Source organism: Crocodylus siamensis, chromosome 3 (genome assembly GCF_052110815.1).
Source record: "Crocodylus siamensis isolate JL-2025a chromosome 3, ASM5211081v1, whole genome shotgun sequence".
Classification (NCBI taxonomy): Eukaryota; Metazoa; Chordata; order Crocodylia; family Crocodylidae; genus Crocodylus; species Crocodylus siamensis.
The window spans coordinates 114,740,275-114,759,561 of NC_143397.1; positions in this window are offsets into that span (position 1 = coordinate 114,740,275).

Consider the following 19,287-nt stretch of genomic DNA (forward strand, 5'->3'; position numbering starts at 1 on the left):
CTCTTGCTGAAGTGAAAACAAACAAACACAATACAAACAGCAAATCATGGCCACTTTTTATCCATCAAAAAAAAGAAAAGAAAAAAAAGAAATCCATTTTCTGACCAGGTACAGGGAGCCTAGGGTATGGGAAGTTTGAATGTTAGCCTCCTTGTGGGGCTAGATAAAGATTGATTTGATATTTAAAAGGGCTCATTTGTGGGTAGCAAATAGCTTTGGGTTCAGCCTTGTTTTAATATTGAGTGAAAACTGGTATTTGTGTATGGGATGGAATAATTGCATTCCAGATACAGACAACAGGATGATTGGCTAGGCTGCAGTACTGTAGAGAGAGACCGGGAGCCATAAGTTAAATATAAACCAATAGTGTGGTCTTGTTGCCAAAAAAGACAAACAAATAGTAGGCTATATTAACAGGAGCCTCTCTTGCAAATTAAGGGAAAAGATTATCCACTCTATTCACGACTGATGAAGCTTCACCTGGAGTACTGTGTCCAGTTTTGAGCCTCGCACTTCAAGAAGGACATGGACAGATTGGAAAGAGCACAGGGCAACAAAAATGATTAGGGGCCTGTGAAACAAGACTTAGGAGGAAGGGCTGAAAGAACTAGGGTTATTTAGTTTGGAGATGAGACTGGGGGGAGGGGATCTGATAACGATCTTCAAATAACTGAAAGGCAATTGTAAAGAGGACAGAGACTGACCATTCTCGATGTCCATAGGGGACAGGAGTAGGAGCAATGGTATCAGGTTGCAGCAGAATTTTAGTTATACATTAGGAAGCACTTCTATGAGGGTGATTAAACATGGGAAGAAACCAGCTAGAGAAGTTGTAGAATCTCCATCCTTGGAAATTTTCAAGAGCATATTAGGGGAGTGAAAAGCTCATTGGCCAAGTTCATGGATGATACTAAGTTATGGGGCAGTGTGGTCACGTCAGAAGATAGGTTGCAGATACAGGCAGACCTACACAGGCTCAAGACTTGGGCAGACCAGATCCAGATGAAGTTTAACATGTCCAAGCATAAGGTGCTCCATCTGGGGGCAAACAACCCTTAACATACATACAGGCTCAGTGGTGACAGCTTGACTTGTACCATGCCCCAAAAGGGACCTAGGGGTAATGATTGACCATCGCAGGAATATGAGCAGTAGGTGCGAGGCGGTGATCAGCAGGGCAAACAACACGCTGGCATGCATCAACTGATGCATATCATGTAAAACTAAGGAAGTGATACTCTTGCTGTACTCAGCACTGCTGAGACCACAGTTGGAGTATTGCATCCAGTTCTGGGCGCCACACTTCAATAAGGACGTGGAAAAACTTGGGAGGGTCCAGAGAAGAGCCACCTGTATGATCAGAGACTTGCAAGGCAAGCCATACGAGGAAGGGCTGAGAGACCTGGGCCTCTTCAGCCTAAAGAAGAGAAAGTTGAGAGGGGTCTTGATAGCAGCTTACCGCTATATCAGAGGAGTTCATCAGGAGCTCGGTGAACAACTGTTCACTAGGGCACCCACAGGGAAGACCAGGACCAATGGATACAAACTCCTGGAAGGCCGCTTCAGGCTTAATACCAGGAAAAACTCCTTCACAGTCAGGGTGTCCAGACTGTGGAATAAACTCCCTCCAGGTTTTCAACAGCAGACTGGATGGTCGCCTCACTGGGATCACTTGACCCCAGTTGTCTTCCTGCCTAGGGCAGGGGGGCTGGACCCAATGATCTGCAAGATCCCTTCCAGCCCCTAACAATTTATGAATCTATGAATCTATGAACCCTCCCATCCCCTGCCATACCCCCAAACACACCCACAAAATCCACATTTTTCTGTGACTTTTTCTGACTAAAATGAAACACATATATAGATATATAGATATATGTATGTGTGTGTGTATATATATATATACATATATATAAAAAAGTAACCCCATAGCCACATTTTTCTGTGATTAAACTGAAACATCACTAATATATATATATTAGTGGTGTTTCAGTTTAATCACAGAAAAATGTGGATTTGGGGTTACTTTTTAAATCTGAAAACTGGAGATTTTTTTTAATCAGAGAAAACCAGGAGCTTTATTCATAAGTCTTGCTTCCCAGACCCCTAAGCATTTTTGTTTTCTGAGCTGGATTCTCTTCAATCTGTCCACATCTTTCTCAAAGTGTGGGGCCCAAAACCGCACACAATACTCCAGGTCACTGCTGAATAGAGTGGAAAATCCAATCCCTTGATTTTCAAGTGACACTTCCATTAATATAGTCCAGTATGCTTTTGCCTTTTTTTTGCAATAAGAGCACGCTGTTGGCTCATATTCAGCTTATGGTTCACTGTAACTCTCAGTCCTTCTCTGCAGTACTGCAGCCTAGCCAGTCTGAATTTGTGCATGTAATGATTCTGTCCCAAGTGCAGGATTTTGTATTTGTCCTTGTTGACAGACCATTTCTCCAGTCTATCCTGGTCATTCTGGATCCTAGCCCTATCCTCTGGAGCATCTGCAATTCCATCCAACTTGGCATTGACTGCAAATTTACTAAGCATGCACTCGATCCCATCATTCAAATCATAATGAGCATATTAAAAAAAGACCCAGGACTGATCCCTGGGGAACCCAACTAGACACTGAGCCACTGATGAAAACTTGTTGAGTATGATGATCCAACCAGTTATGTATCCACCTTACTGTACTTTTGTCTAGTCTGTTTTCTTAGGTTGTTATTGAGAATGTCAGGGGAGACAGTGTCAGAAGCCTTGATAAAGACAAGGTATATCACATTCATTGACTTCCCTCATACACAGAGCCTGACACCTTTTTATAGGAGTAAATCAAGTTAAGCGTGGCTTGCTCTTGGAGTATCCATACTGGGTGTTCCTGATCATCTTGTTCTTCTCTAGGTGCTTCATAACAGATTCCTTGAGGACCTGGTCCATGATCTTTCCAGGTATTGAGGTCAGGCTGAATTGTCTGTATTTCCCTTCATCTTCTTTCTTCTCTTTCTTAAAGACTGGCATTATATTTGCCCTTTTCCAGTCATCTGGGATCTTATCCAACCTCCACACATTCTCAAGGAAGATAACCAGTAGCTCTGAAATGACCTCAGCCAATTCCTTCAGTACCCTGTGGTCCATCCAGCCCTGCTGACTTAAAAGCATCTAGCTTCTCTAAATAATCCCTAAACTGTTCTTCTATTACTCTAGGTTATTTGTCTCCTTCCCCATCTTTCTGCCAACTGCACTCACTATCTGGTAGCTGTTCCTATTTGTGAAAGCAGAAGTAAAAAAAAAAAAGGCAATAAATACTTAGATTTCTCTGTATCACCTGTAACTAGATATCCTTCTGCATTTCAGAAGGGACCTATAGTTTCTGTGGTCTTCCTCTTGTGACATACTTTTAGAATCCCTTTTTATTGCCTTTTATGTCCTTTGCCAGTAGCATCTCAAAGTGTGCCTTGAACTTCCTAAGTTTCTGTCTGCATGCCCACTCTTCCTAGTACTATGACTAAGTTTCCATTTTTTATAGGATTCCTTTTTGAGTTTCAACTCGTTTAAGAGATTGCTGGCTAACTAGGCTGCTCTCCTGTTGTACTTCCCACTGTTACCTTGCAGGGTAGCTTGCACCTGTGCCCCTAAGAAAGCCTCTTTACAGTACAGCCAGATCTCTTGAACGCCTTTCCCCCTCAGATTTTCTTCCCAGTATGTCTTGCCCATCACCTCTGTGAGTTTCTTGAGGTCTGCTTTTATGAAGTCCAGTGTCTTTTTTCTGCTGCTTTCCTTCCTTCCTCCCCTTGGGTTCTTGAACTCTATTGTGTCGTGGTCACTGTCACTTCAGTTACCTTCCACCTTCATATTCTCAACCAATTTCTCCTCGTTTGTGAGCAGTAAGTCAAGAAGAGCTTTCCCCCTAACTGGCCTCTCTACTATCTGTATCAGAAAATTATCTTCAACGCGCTCCATGAATTTGCTGGGCTGCTTGTGCACTGCTGTTTCCCTCTCAGCAGATGTCTCGATGATCAAAGTCTCCCATGAGAACCAGGTCCTGTGATTTGGAAGTTTCCGTTAGTTGCTTAAAGAACACCTCATTCACCTCTTTCTCCTGGTTTGGTGGCCTGTGGCAGACACCCACTATGATATCCTCCTGCTCCTCTCCCCTCTGACCTTTACCCAGACCGTTTCAACAGGTCTACTTCTGAACACATGTACACTGCAACATTTCCTCCTTTCCCCCCTTCCTGTTCCTCTTGAACAAATTATATTCAACCAAGTGCATATTCCAGCCATGTGAATTAACCCACCAAGTCTCTGTAGTCCCAATTACATCATAATTCTGTGCTTCTGCTAGGAACTTTAGTTCTTCCTGTTTGCTTCCTATACTACTCACATACACATTTCAAGTTCTGACTGTCCTAACCTCTCCCTGAGAACACTGCTGAGGATGTGCACGAGCTGTCTTCTCGCAGTACCATGCCACTCCTGGGCTTGGCTAAGAAGCAGTAGATGATGAGACAGGGTGGTGATTCAGCCCTAGGCAAACCAGAATAGCAGAGGCTGCTTTCCTAGAAACCTGTGCAGACTTCACCCTGGTGTCACAGCACCAGATGCCAAGGTAAAAATTCCTCTTAGGGTGGAAAAGCACATGGTCATTGTGTGTAGGAGCTTGCTGCCACCAGTTGTGACTTGTCAGTGCATATATTCACACCAAGTGAGTTAGCAACTTGTGGGGCTGTGGCCACAGAAGTATATGCTGCTATTATAAATGTGCTGAGGTTGTTGTAATGCCTGGCAGTGCAGCACACCAGGGGCCTTCACTACAAACAGCATTAACACCAGCTGAACTTAAAACTGGTGTAAACTTCTGAGTTGACACTCGTTTCCTATTAATAGCAACTTATTTTGGTTTATTTGAAATCTGTCCCTGAATCAAAAGCAAGGTTACACCACATGAAGAAGGGCTACAGTTGCAGAATGGCTACCACTTTCAGAGGCATGAGTATAAGCCCAGTTCTGGACTTATGCTAAAAGCTGGTCCCAATTGACCCTGTTGTTTGGCTTGGAGTTGAAGGGAGCTGCTATGTCTTAAGCTAGGGGCGCTCAACCCCTGCCCTGTTGGCCAGTACTAGTCCTTGGCACCTGCTGATGCAGCCAGCGGGGCCCCTCACAGGTCTGTGGGGAGCGCCATGGGCTGTGGCCCCGAATGCTAGATCGGGGAACTGTGGGGCCTAATCCCAGGGTGCTGGGGCTGGGTGGAGGCAGCACAAGGCCCTGGAGCCCCATCCCAGCATGTGAGGGCCAGGCAGAGGTGGCACAGGGCCCTGGATCCTGATCCCAGTACCCAGGGGCTAGATGGAGATGGTGTGTGTGGGGTAGGGTGCAGCACCATTAATTTGGCTCACAGGACCAAACCTTGAAAATCACTGTTTTAAGCAGATGAGCCCGGTGGTTTGCAAGGATCAAGAGAATCTTTTTCAAATTCAATTTCAATTTGTTAAGGATTCTGCCTGAAAGTCATGAATCTTTGTCAAATAAATTTGCAAGTTTCCATACTTAATCCATTTGAAATCACACCATCAGTCAGTGCAGTTTTACTTGTTGTCAAGCCTTTGGAGAAAAACTTCCTTCAGACCAAAGTTGTGTCTGGATAAGGAGCAATCTTAATTCTCTTTTCTCAAGAACATGCTACTCACAGTGGTAGCAGTGCAGTGGGATGTTATTACTGTAGCTATTGATGGATAAAAACTTGTAATCTCCTGATGTCATTTTGTAACTTTCATTTAAGCCTCCTCTATGGGCATTTGTAGACATGTGTGCAATGCAGCACCGGGCACTTTTGAAAAACTTGATGAATCAAGTCTGCTCTGATGCACTGGATCTCCGGTGCATCACAGCACAAAAAGGTATGTGTATAAATTCCCAATTTTAGATGTTGGAGCCAAGGGAATTGTATTGGAAGGAGAGGAACTTGCATGTGAAGCTAGTTAAATATGTTTCTTTCTGGGATTATCATTTGAGCACAAATGCATTTTCAGAAATGAAGACAAACTCATTAAAGCTTTTAATTAAAACTTAAAAGCTTTTAATTAAAAATGTAAATTATGGCAAACCATTTTAATTTAATTTGTCTCTTGGCATCTCTGTGAATTTTCTTTTGGCATAGTCTTATTGACCTGGAAGGTAACAAAGCACTGTAAACGATAGTCACACCTTTTAATTAGTACCATACATGGTTTGTTGTTGTGACTTAGAAGAAGCAGTGGCACCTTATTGAAAGGACACATGCAGTAACACTCTTAGCAGTCCCTTCACAATGTTATAGATAATGCAGAGTAATCAGGAGGTATCTTCAGTCACTGAAGTGTGTATATTATCTATTATACATGACTTACCCATTCCATGCTTTGTGCCCTCCATAAAATGCATTGAATTTCAGCAGAGTGGGTTCCCCCACAAGTAATATACTGAAGTAATTAACTACCTCTGAGAATAAATACTTCCCTTGCTTTAAGAAATATAGCATCCATCCAACCCAATTCTTTCTAAATACTGGACTAAAGTAGCTACATTATTCTTCAGTGAGATACATTTCCCATCAAACTGCTGATTCAGTATGAGTGCTGCATCACCCATTCACCATTGGGTTATGGTTATCCCACACAGAACAAAAGAACTGATTTAATTCCTGAATGTCAGGATTAGGCTGTTAGTAAAGCTGGGGGGGGGGATATTTTTCTCTCAGAAGTTTGATTTATCATTTTTTTCTGCCCTAAATTAGGACTAAAAGTCAAAATTTCAAAAGAATTTTCTGAACAGAAAACCCCCCAAAACAAGTCTACTGCAGCATATCTTATTTCAACAGTTTTGAGACATTTCAATTTAATTTTTGTCTACTTATATTTGTTTAAATTCAAAACAAAAATTGTACAGACAGAAAAAGAGTCTAATTTTTTTAAATATAAAAAATGTCCACAGGAGATTGACAAATCTATATTTCTCGATGAAGAAACATGCCATCTAATAATTCCCAGTTAACTCTGATTAGCGATTCATAACATCTCCCTTTTTAAGCACAAAATATTTGTACCAGTTCGGCCTTTCTATCTGTGGGCTATCCCAAGATCCATCTCTCTTGTCTACTGACTATGCTTAGCACTCAGGTTTTTCACAGATGCATTGGTATTTGAGCTATAATGTAGGAGGGTGCTTATCTATCATGTGACTTTCCTTGGCTACAGTTTCCAGATTTGGTCTCAGCCAGTATCTGCATACAGAGCCATGTATCTGCCCAGCTAGAGCACAGCCGACTGCACGGATTCAGCAGCTGTGTGAGTGCTGGCATGTTCATGCTGCATGTGGAACAGGATCACAAACTGTGTAGTCCCAAAAGTGGCATGTACACGGCTAGGTAATTGCCATTTAGGCACATGAAGTGAAATAGGATTTTGTGTTCATAATGTTTATGTCAGTGATAGAGTATGTACAGACAGCTGCAACTTCATTCCTGTGGATTGAAAATATCACATCATAGGGCGCTTGTACACATGACAATCATCACAAGGTTCACACAACAAAAATTTGCTTTGTGTGGCTTAATAGTGTCACACATTACACGTTCAGGAGGTTTGGGGGTTTCAAATGAGTTTGCAACACTGCAAACTAAATTACATCTGCATATAGTTTAGCTTTAACATTACTACTTGTAATGTTGCAGTCTTTAATCCGACAGCTTACTTCCCTGCCACAGGAGGTAGGCAGCCCCCCCACCCCAAAGGATCGGGCCCCTCGCCACTTCCCTTTTCAGCAGGTGCCTGCTGAAGGCAGAAGCTGCGAGGGGCCTGACCCTGTTTTTCGCCTGGAGCCTGCCCTCCACTCCTATGACCAGGGGGTGAGCTGCCAGTGGGTTGAGTGGCCCCTGAGTTGCGGAGAACCCCACAGCAGTGGTGCCCACCAGGTGGGCTGCTAGTAGACCAGGTGCTGCCCCAGCTTGGAGACAGCACCCGGCTGGCTCCAACTCTTTTCTGAACCTGCCAGGGTTTCCAGCACCCTGTGCACTGTCCCCACTGCCTTCCTGCTGCCTGAGACTGCATGGGAATGGGCTGGCTTGCCTCTGGGGCAGTCCAGGGAGGTGGCAGGAGGGCAGCTGGGATTGCTGGTGGCCAGAGAAAGCAGCAGGGATGGTGCATGGGGCACTGGAAGCCCAGGCAGACGTAGGGAAGCTTGGGCTTGGCACCCTCCCTGCCACTTTCTCTGGCTGCCAGAACACCAAGCCACCCTCCTGCTGCCTCCGTGTGCTGCCCTGGGGCATGCCAGCCTGTTCCTGGTTGGTCCTAGGTGGTGGGAAGGCAGGAGGGATAGTGCATGGGGTGTTGGAAGCCCTGTTGGGCTCAGGGAGAGTTGGATCTGGCCAGGTTCTGCCTCTGAGCTGGGGCAGCACTCAGCACACTAGCAGCCCATCTGGGGGGTGCCACTGCTGCAGAGGGAGGGACCAGAGCCCTTTGCAGCTTAGGGGCCACTCAGCCCACTGGCAGCTCATCCCCAGCCACAGGCAGGCTCCACTGGAAAAAAAAAAAGGATTGGGCCCCTTACCATAACAGTGATGGAAGCCTCTAAATTGAAAGAGTGGATTTCAGTTAAAAACCCACCGTTTCAATTTAGGGGGAATAGAATAAAACCCTGAGGACTAAACCCCTGTCACATGTACAAGCACCTATAATATCCATTTTCTGTGGCCCTCATTTTGATTTTTTGCCCCTCTCATTTTTCATGAATTCCAGGGTACCACAGAACATGTCATCCAGTGCAACATCTATATCAGTGCAGACAGACAATATTGTGGGTTTTAGGTTTACATACCCTTCCTATTGGTACATAAAACCAGATACAGTGAGAACTCATAACAACTTCAGATGTTAAAGATAGTAAAATATTTAAAGAAACAAATACCTGAGAAAATGGACTTACTACATTAACTGGTGAACTTGATACATCAACTGCTAAGCTACACCTACAGCTCGATGTTGTATATCAACATACCTCCTGTAAGCTGGGTAAAGTTATTGTCAGCCAGCAGTCAGCTGAAAACCAGGTCTCATGTGAAACAGCTATTTGTTAGGTCTTCTGACAAGGCTTCATACACAAGGTCACACAATGATCTTGGTCTCAGTCTAATTAGAATAAAGAAGGTGATGCTGGTTGTAAGTCATATATGAAAGCTGAGACACTCAATCTGAAGAATAATGAAAATGTACCTCTGTGCTGCATAATAGAATACAAGTGAATACAGAAAGGACATGGATGTGTACAAGCTGCTGGGCAACAGCACTTTCTCTGCTTTTCTTACTGTGTTCACCTAGTCCCAGCTAAAATATATGCAGGCCTTCTATTCACTAATGGATTAGGAGCTGTCATTTCACTGCACTCTACAGAAACCAGATGATACCTCCCTTGAGACTGCTGTTGCCCCTGCTTTCGCTTCTCATTCTAATAATTTATTACCCCCAGCATATCAAGGTTTCCTGTCTTCTCCCTGCAGTCATCTACTCATGTCCCCTTTGTAGCCATAGCCCTCGGCTGTTTTTACAGGAATTGGAATTTGAGTAGGCTTCGTATTTCCAACAATATTGGGGAAAAATCAAGAACTAAAATGGGTCAAAATGTTTTCAGCAGAAGAAAATACAAGTTTCAGAAACGTGTATAATATAAGTGTATAAATCTAGCCTAGTTCTACGAAATGCTGTGAATGTTATTGTTATGAGATTTTGGAATGAGGTGTGTGTGCGCATGTGTATGCATATCTGTGTGTGTGTGTGTGTGTGTACGTGCGCGTGCAGACATGCATGTGTATGGACCAGGTCAGACAGGAAAGAAACTGCACACATTAAGAAGACCAAATATTCCAGTAAAGCTTTGTAGAATGATTATTGTATTTAAGTCAGACATATGATTCTACTGGTTTAATTTATTCAGTTAGAAATATGGGAATTATTGAGTTTAATTGGGCTTTTCACTAGATGCCTTAAATTATTTTTAATGCTAAATATTTACTCACTATAAGAGCTTTGCATTTTGTACCAGTGCTAGATAGACCTCTTTGGAATGATGTTGTTTGTTACTAACCGTGTAAGTACATGGTAATTACTATGCGTTCACAGAGTAATTCATTATGTGGTTATTGCTGTCTTCTGAAGCACAGCATTATGAGATCTGAAAAATGCAAGATACATGGCAAATAATCTTTGATTTCCTTGGTAATGTAAATTATAATTGTAAAGTAAATTGCAGGGACAAGCAATTACTATGCATAGTATTTGCAATTCAGTTAAATAATTGTAGTGTGGTTATACGTATTTTATGTACTAAAGTGATCCTTAAATTTGTTAAAATCCTACAAAATAGTTACAACCTTTTTTGGCAATGTGTCGAACTCCTTAGATTGCTCCTGGTCTTGCCAGGGCATTACAGGATCCTCTGCATTCTTTTGCACTCCAGCAGGCAGAAATGCTGTCTGAAGGCAGTAACTTAGAGTTCAATTCAAAGCCAGCTGATGTTAATGGGAATCTTTCCATTCTAGCCAGCTGGGCATTAGTGAGGAGAAGCTGAAGTCTGTGTGGTGCAGATTGGATGCTTAGTAATTGGAATATTGTGCCAGAAGCATATAAGAACAAAGTTCTGAGCTCTGCATGGATTAATCTGGACACCTGGGTAAGGTTGAGGGTTCTAGGTTCAATCTTAAAACTATTAAATGACTTTAAACTTGCTTCTCTGAGACAAGCCTCTCTCCCCCTGTTGTTCCACCATACCTGAGAGCAGAAAAAAACATAAGCTGGAGCCTCATTGCTGAGAAGAAGCTGCCAGATGGGTGAACCCCACTTTGGCTTTTACATCTTCACTTGGACTGATGCATCTCCAGTCTGATGAATCTCAGGGCATGCAGCAAAGCCCCATTTCCCTCCAAGCACTTGGAAAGTGGAGCAGGCATGAGGATTGCAAATAATGAGTAAGGAAAGTATCAGTGGAGAGGAAGATTTGAGCACCTGGCGTACCCTGTGCCCAGCACTCAGGATGTGTGTGTTGGTTGTAGTACAAGAAACACATGGAGCGAGGTCCTTTACAACAAGTCTATCCATTACATGAAAAATAAAGTTAGTCTGTTTTCTTATTCTTGGCTTCACTCTTAATCCAGAAACAGAATATGCTTCAGTGATGTAAGCTGGGGTAAAGCAAGAGGAAAAGTACTATTAGAAAGTTGTCAGTCTGCAATCAGTTGTAAATCAAGTCTCATGTGAAATAGCTATTTGTGGGAAAGCAAAGTAGACCATGGCTGCCAGACCTTCCCAGAAGCACCAGATAACAGCAACAGCAATGGGACTGAGATACTGCACATCACAGAAGAGGTGGGTTACTAGCATGTAACACAGCCATCCCACATTACTGCCTCTTACACTCTCTTGCCTCATGGTTGCTGCCTTTTATCTTATCTGCTTGAAACTTTGATGGGGCCTCTACTAGCAGGTGCTGTGGAGTCCTGGAATAGTAGAAGACTATGGTATCATTGTGGCCATATTTACTTGAATACAAGTTGAGGTCCCCTCCCTCCCCCAAATCAGCATGGGGAAAAAAATCCTCGTCTTACATTCATATACAAGGGAACTGCATTAAATATACTGTCCACTGTGAACTGCTCGTAAAGCAGTATGTGCTCACTAGTAGGAACCAACTATGATGTTGATTAAATACAGCCAACACTGAGCATAACTATAAAACATATCTTTGACAAACTTGCTGATAGCAACCTTTTTCTTTTTGTTGGCCCTTAAAAAAATGGGCAGGTGTTCCCTCCACAGGGAACTGGAACCAGGCCTGGAGGTACTGCAACACCAGACTGACACTGGTAAGGCCAGAGCCAGCCTGACACCTTCCCCTTGGTGCCAAAAATGCTATATTTGATATGCTGATGGGAGCCTACTACAAAAATGGGTTAGTACAGCCCATCTGAATGAGATATAGGGCAGTGCCCATTGAACACAGTCCCCCTCAGCACCTATTCTTTTTCAAGTCTTGGTGAGCCACATATAGTTTGACCTCCTCTTCACTCCCACAGCTGATGTATGACTTTCTTTCTGATTTCCAATGACTCCTGTTTCTTTACTAGATTTAAATATCTGGCAAACATCACCAAACTGGGCCCGAAACAGTTAATCTAGAATCCCTCTGTTGGCCCTTCTCTCAGCCTGTCACATATGATTAATGTGGTCTCACCCTCCATGAGGTGAAGCCAGATCAGGGTTGCCCTTTGCCTCATGTGCATATAAATTTTTGGAGGATCCCAGGACTTGTGACAGGAACACCCAGCTCCATTCATGAGTGGGGGCTAATTAGCACATGGATCCATTGTGAGGGGTATCTGCGGTATACACACATACTGAGCAAAGTTGAGCTGTGGGGTCACCAAGGGTTGAAATGCTGTTGACCCTCCTGGGGCCCAGCTCACTGAATTATATGATAAATTATGAGCCTTTTGGCTTTGGACTAGTATCATTTCAAAGTACTAGTTAAAACTGTGTTTATAGAATACCAGTGCTAAAACTTGCAGCAGTTTTGTCAAAGATAAAATGTGTCAGTTTTGGATTAACTAAATCTGTGGGTAATATGCAAATTACTATAGCTGTGTTTATTTCAAGGGCAGTTTTTTCAGATTTGCTTCTCACTTCTATGTGCTCAGACAGAGCATGGTCTGACAGTGAGGAGAAGGGGAAAGGGGTGTAGGAGAAAGCACATGGAGGCAACAAGGCTACCTGACTGCCCCTCCCCCCCATTTATTTTCCCTGACGTAGTAGTGGGAGGGGGACAAATTCAAGACAAACCTCCAATAATTAAATTCTATACTTGGAAAATTATATCAAATTTATAAATTTTCCATATAGAGAATCTAATTAAGGGGCGGGGGTGTCATTTTATAATCAGAGCCATCTTATATTCAAGTAAATGAGGCTGGGGCACTAGGTAACACAGATAATGGTTCCTGCAAGAACTAAAGTCCATGGGGGAATAATGAATGAAAATCCCTAACATTGAAGCAATACAGTATTTTGATATTTTAGTGACACCTCCCCTTGGAAATAGCACACAGATAGGACTGACTTTGTTCAAAGGCTTTAAAACTCTCCAAAAGCCTTTCCCTGAATATGCTGAGACCTGAGACCATGACTAACAGAGACAAACCCTACAAGAGGACCTGAGGTACATTAGGCCTCTTAAGTTCTCCATGCACAAGATAGATGATTTCCTGGTAAGAGACCCATGTGTTTCCTTTGTTTATTGTTTTAAGGCTTGTTTTCTCTGAAATGTTTTACTACTTCTCTGAAGAGTACTTTACTGGGCATATCTACATAAGAAGCTTTACTGTGCAGTAGACTAATTTATTACGCAGTAAATCATCACCATCTACACATGCAGATGCTTACTGTATAATAAATTATTCTACTGTGTGGTTAGTTTGCTACCTGCAAATGTTGGCAGCTGCAGCCAGAGCCTGGAGCTCCCCCCAGTGATGGCAGAGGCCCATTGCAGAGCTGCAGGAAGTTTGGTGCTAAGAGCAGCAAGTCTGCTGCCTAGTCCCTGCATAGGAGCACTTAATCCACAGAAGTTTATTTGTGAGCAAACTGATCCTGGATCAAATGCATGTGTAGATGTGCCCAGTTACATAAGGATGTTTGTCAGTGCTTACTGAGGCACTTTTAGGATTTATACTCCTCCCAAAGTATTCTGAGTTTTAATTTCTTAAAACAATGATGACCCTATTTGTTTTTGTGGATGTTTCTTTTTACTTTAAATATTTTCACTATTTGAACCTGTGAAATCTGTAAGGCATATAAGATTGACTATTCCTCTATTGCACACCCTTGTTCTCCTAAAAGGAGAAAGGAAACATTATTATTTGCAACCAATTTGGAAGTCTTAACCAAACATTCAGAGTTAGCTCAATGCTTTTAGATACTCTTATTACTTACTAGCCACTCCAACCTTTTCTTTTGTTCCTGCTTATTTTTCAATTGTATAATTCATGTATTGTCTTACCTAGAAAGTTCTCTGATAACCAGAGGACTAGTATCAAGAGAATGAAAATGAATCACAGAATCATAGTGTCCCAGAAAGTGGGGTGACGCAGGATACTTACCTGCAGCCCAGAACGATGCTCTCGGGGAACAGCAGGTGGAATCCACGTGACTCATGAGCCACCTCTATGTGCAGCTACGGCCAGCCAGTGACATCAGCACCAGACACCAGCCAGTGAAGAGAAAAATGGTGGTGGCTGCGGTGGAGGGGGTGGATGGTTCTGGGACGGAGCTGCTGCAGATGCCGCAGGAGAAGCAAGTCCCAGAAGAGTATCCCGAGGGGGCTGGAGAGCCAGAGCGAGGAGCATCAGGGAGAGAGGCACCCTATTGGCATCCAGAATCAGGCTCCAGGGGAGTTAGTGCTGGCCTGGAGGAGGGAGAGTGGAGGCAGCCACGAGGACATCATGAGACGCAGGTGGAGGGTCGGGCCGGTGGGGAGTGGAGGACGGCATGCTGGGAGGCAAGAGCTTGGGAGGACCCAGATGAAGGGTTGTGATTGAGGCGGGGTCGCCGCCCAAGCCCAGGAGGGCAAGTGTGAATGGGCTTGTGCTCAGGGGATGACGGATAGGGTATAAAGTCCCTAGCCCCACTTAGGGGGCTAGGTGAAGCAAAATACATGAGGTTTGGTGGAGCAGCACAGCGTTTGGGGCTGCAGGCGATTCGCCCCACATTGGGGAAGTGAAAGCACCCGGGGTACCAGGCATAGGGAGGCCATAGAACCGGTCCTGGAGGTAGCTTCTTGGGGAGCAGGGTTAGGAGCGAGGCTTGATAGGAGCATACGCGACCGGACCCCACGAGGTGTCAGTATGCAAGTGGGGAGGGCAGGATCCACTAGGAAGGCCTCAAGACATTGCTGAGGTGGCCCAATGAAGGTGGCGTGAGGCCGGGGTGCAGGGGTGGTGGAGCCCTGTGAACAACTGCCAGGTCAGACCCAGGCGCCGAGGGACCCGTCAGACAACCCCGCCCATTGCGGAACATCAAGACGTGGCAGACAAGAGTGGGATCATTGACGTGGGAGGGTAGAGCTGCCTCGATGCTTCTAAAGGGCCCAGAAGTGGAGTAACATCTGGCAGGAAAATCGGAGCCACCTCCACGTGGATAGTGAAAGCCTGGCAGGCATACGTAGAAAACTAAGGCTGGAAAGGATTGTTTAGTACAAAGCAGGATCATCCCTATTGAAAATGATTCATTTGGGGATGTCCTGCATTTTTCTAAAAGCCTTAGCTCTCAGGGTCAGGTGATTAAATGAGACTTTCAGCTTCCAGGTAAAGTGAAAAGTAAGTTTCTGCCCTCCAGGACAGGAGAGTTTGGGCTCCCATAAACCAAAAGGCAAAGATGGTAGAATCTCCATCCTTGCAGATTTCTAAGGTAGGCCTGTGTGAAGCGATTAGTATCCACTTCGGATTCGGATGCGGCTGATTCAGGGGACAGTGATTTGATTCCGTGATTCATTTTGGCTGAATCTGATTCGGAGATTCGGTAGCAGCCGGATCTCCGAATCCCCAAATCAGCCAGGCCAGGCCCATCCCCTTTCCCTCTCCCAGCCCGGCAATGGCTGCCCCACCTGACCCAGCTCCCAGCACTTGGGGGGAAAAAAAGCCCCAGATCACCAGGTGCTGCTGGGTAAGGTGCGATCCGTGCTGCCCCCCACTGCATCACGCTGCTTGGGGGGCTCTGCACATGTACCCCTATGCACCCCCTACGCGTTGCCATTGTTTCAAAATGTTTTGAGTTTTGAAGCTGAAGCTGGGCTTGCCTGCAGGGAAACAGAAACTAAGGAGAGGGAGGGGGAAGAGTGGGGAAGGACTGCTCTGATATTGACTGTGTATCTGGCCAGTGACTGTGATCCTTCCCTGAGCGCCCTTCCAATCCTAGTGCTCTGGGGGAGGGATGGAAAAAGAGCATAAAAAGCAGCATTGTTTGAAATGGCCTGCTTTCTGCCTTGGGGTCAGTTGCTGAGCTGTCTTCTAGGAGCTCAGCAGCATCAGACAACAAAGGCTACCATTCATCTCCTACTTGCTATCCTAGCAAGTGGGTTTCAGTAATACCTGTTGTTTTCTATACCCTTTTATTTTATTATTATATTCATTGATTCCTTTCAATTTATTCCTCCCCCAAAATCCTCTTTTTGTTTTTGTTAGTCTATTCTGATTCTTTTTAAAACTGTGCTTTCTCTCACAGTGTGCATTTCATTCACTGTGCAAGGAAGCACAGCATAATTATATTCCATATTATAATATAGAATTTATATAGGAACACCCACATACATATATATTTATTGTATTTATTACATACATATAGTACATAACTACACATACATACAATTATTTTATCTACAAATATTACATAAATCAGATAACATTACAGAAGAAGACAGATTTTCCAGCACAACAAGGCAAAGACAAGGCACTATGAAACACACCATGAAGCGTGCTGGAAAGGCAGCTGGCAAGCCTTCAGGGAGGGGTGGAAGAGAAGGTAGAGGGAGAGGTCTAAGTTCCCACCCCCCCCCAACTGAGATTCAGCCTCTTTGCTACAACAAGCAGGCATGAGGCTTCCACTAGTACAGGCAGCAGGGAGAGGGGAGCAGTGCCAGTGCCACTGCCTGTGCCTGAGTCTGCATCCCCTCCAAGACCACCAGCCATAACCCACCCTCCCCACCATGACAACAAGCAGCAGCACTAGCACGACAGTCTCATCCACCCTCATTTCACTTCCCATGCTGAGTCTTCCAGTGCCAGAGGAAAAGCTGGAGCTGGATCTGAGGATTTCAAGGGAAATTCTGTGGAAGAAGGGGCAATCATCTGATTTCTTGCTCCATACCCCTCTAGTTTCCCCTAGAGTCAGGTCTCCTTCCCCAGAAGGCACTTTCGAGGAGGCTGAGGTAGAGCTTGTGGAAGCAAGCTGCTTAGCTGAATCCGCTCCTCCTGTTGCTGTGCCTCTGCCTGCTGAGGAGGGGGAAATTGCAGCATCCACACATGCACCTGCACCCCAGAAGTGAGTGGGTAGTGAGGTCTGGGATCATTTTGAGCTGGCAGATGATTCCACATATGCTATCTGCCTGCACTGCTGAGCCAAAACCAGCCAGGGCAAGGGAACAAAACACACAAGCACCACGGGGATGCTGATGAATCTCTGCAGGCATCACCCCCTTGCCTCCATTTCCATTTTCACTGACTGGCTTTCTTGTCTGCATTGCATGCCAGCCTGTGGCTTCTTTACTATTCCTTCCATCCAGGAACAGCACACACACACCAACTGCAGGTGCTTCCTCAGCCAGACAAAGGGTTTTTCAACCTGAAACCTTGTTAAGATATCTTTCTGTAGTTATTCAGATGGTCTACTAAAAGATACTAGAGTAGATTGACCCAAAGAACCTTGTCTGCTAGTGCCATGTCCTTAGACCAGCACCCCAGTCAGCTGACCGGAAGGATGCAGGGCCCTGGGCACATCTAAGCCCCAAGGCTGGGGCTGGCAGGGAGACTTCTCTGGAAGCTGCTGAAGAAGCTCTTGCAGGAGAGGAAAGAATGGCTCTGTGACAGTTTGGCTGCCTGAGATGCTGCTAGTGCTACTGTGCTGCTTACTAAGGTATTATTACCTGTTGTTATTTAAAGTGGTGGGCCGGACTGAGGCTGTAGGGAAGGAGAAGACCTCACTGGGGCACACTACCATGTCATGTAGAAGCCCCAGCACCAGTAAGGGCACGCCTTAACACACACACAGTCACACATCATGAATTTTGCTTGTCAGCAGCTTGAGGTGCAGTTTCCCAGAAACCCCTGCCCCTTTCTCCTTGAAACTTGGAAAGCTTTGTGGCCTCAGCAGGTGCTACCATGCCTGCTGTTTTCACCTCCCTGTGCCTTCACAAGTGACACAGGTTTTGTTTTCCAGACTTTGAGGTACAGTTTCTCAGAAACCCCTGCACTTATCTCCTTGAAACTTGGCAGCCTTCATGCCCTCAGAAGGCTGCCAAACACCATCCTTGCTGTTTTCATCCAAATGTGCCAAAAAATGACAAAGTTATAGCCTATGGGAAAATGTCAAAACAGTGTCAAAACAGCCAAACAATTTTGAGGAAACGAAATGAAACAGTGATTCAAAACGAAATGAAACTCGAATGAAACGCATGATGAACTGGAAGTCAAAACAAAATGGTGCTGTTTTGCACAGTTGTGCTATCTGAATCAGCCTGAGTGGACTCCCTGGTGTGTGACTCTAGGGCTTTGTGTGGCTCTGCAGCCCACTGGCAGCCCTGAGAGCTTTTCATGAGTTAGAGCATCTATAAGTAGGAATCTATGGAAATCATGAAATCTAGCATTGCCTGCAAACTCAGGAAATGTCTGCAAAATCTGAGGAAAAAAAATCTTACTGAAAATAAAATGCTGGGTCCCCACGAGGTAACCCAAAGGAACCAGGGGCTGCCAGCATGAAGGGAAGCCCAAGATGCCTTCCACCCCGTCCTCATCACTGATTGGCTGAGAGGGTTGCCTGTCATGTGGCCCTACCCCTCTCCCACTATCAGCAATGAGGGGCAGGATCACATGATGGGCAGCCCTCACAACCAGTCAGCATTGGGGTCAGGCCTGTATCTGTGATTTGTCTGTGATGCTGCACCTTTCAGGAGAATCAGCACAGCTGGGAGCATGAAGTTTAAAAGCTGCTTCTCAGGTGCACTCTGGCCACTGTTTTTCCCGGGTCACCATTTTAAGCTTGGTGTTCCTTTCAGATTCATCCCTTGGTACTGAATCCCCTGGGATATGCCTCCTGACAGGTTCATGCTCATGTTACGGGATCCAAAGGTATATGTTTACTGAATGATCCTATTAGAGGAACAAGATGCACAAACCTTCTTGAAAGGGTCAAGGAAAGCATCTCTTGGGTGACTACTGGATTTCCTAAACTGTGTGAAATGTAGATCATGTGCTACCTCCATTTTGTTGCAACAGTGCCTGGAGATGTCAAGAATGGGAACCTATTGGCTTGGACACTGTGAGAAGACAGACAGACAGAAGGGTGGGAATAGAGTCACCAGGGCATATAGTGATTTGTCCAATGTCTCAATGAAGGTGAGAGCTGAGGATATAATGTGGAACCTGTGGTGCAGTCCACTATCAGATCCCATTAACACTTCTGTTTCAATACCCCAGTGATGCCCAAAGACCCCTTTGTGCTATGTGCTGTA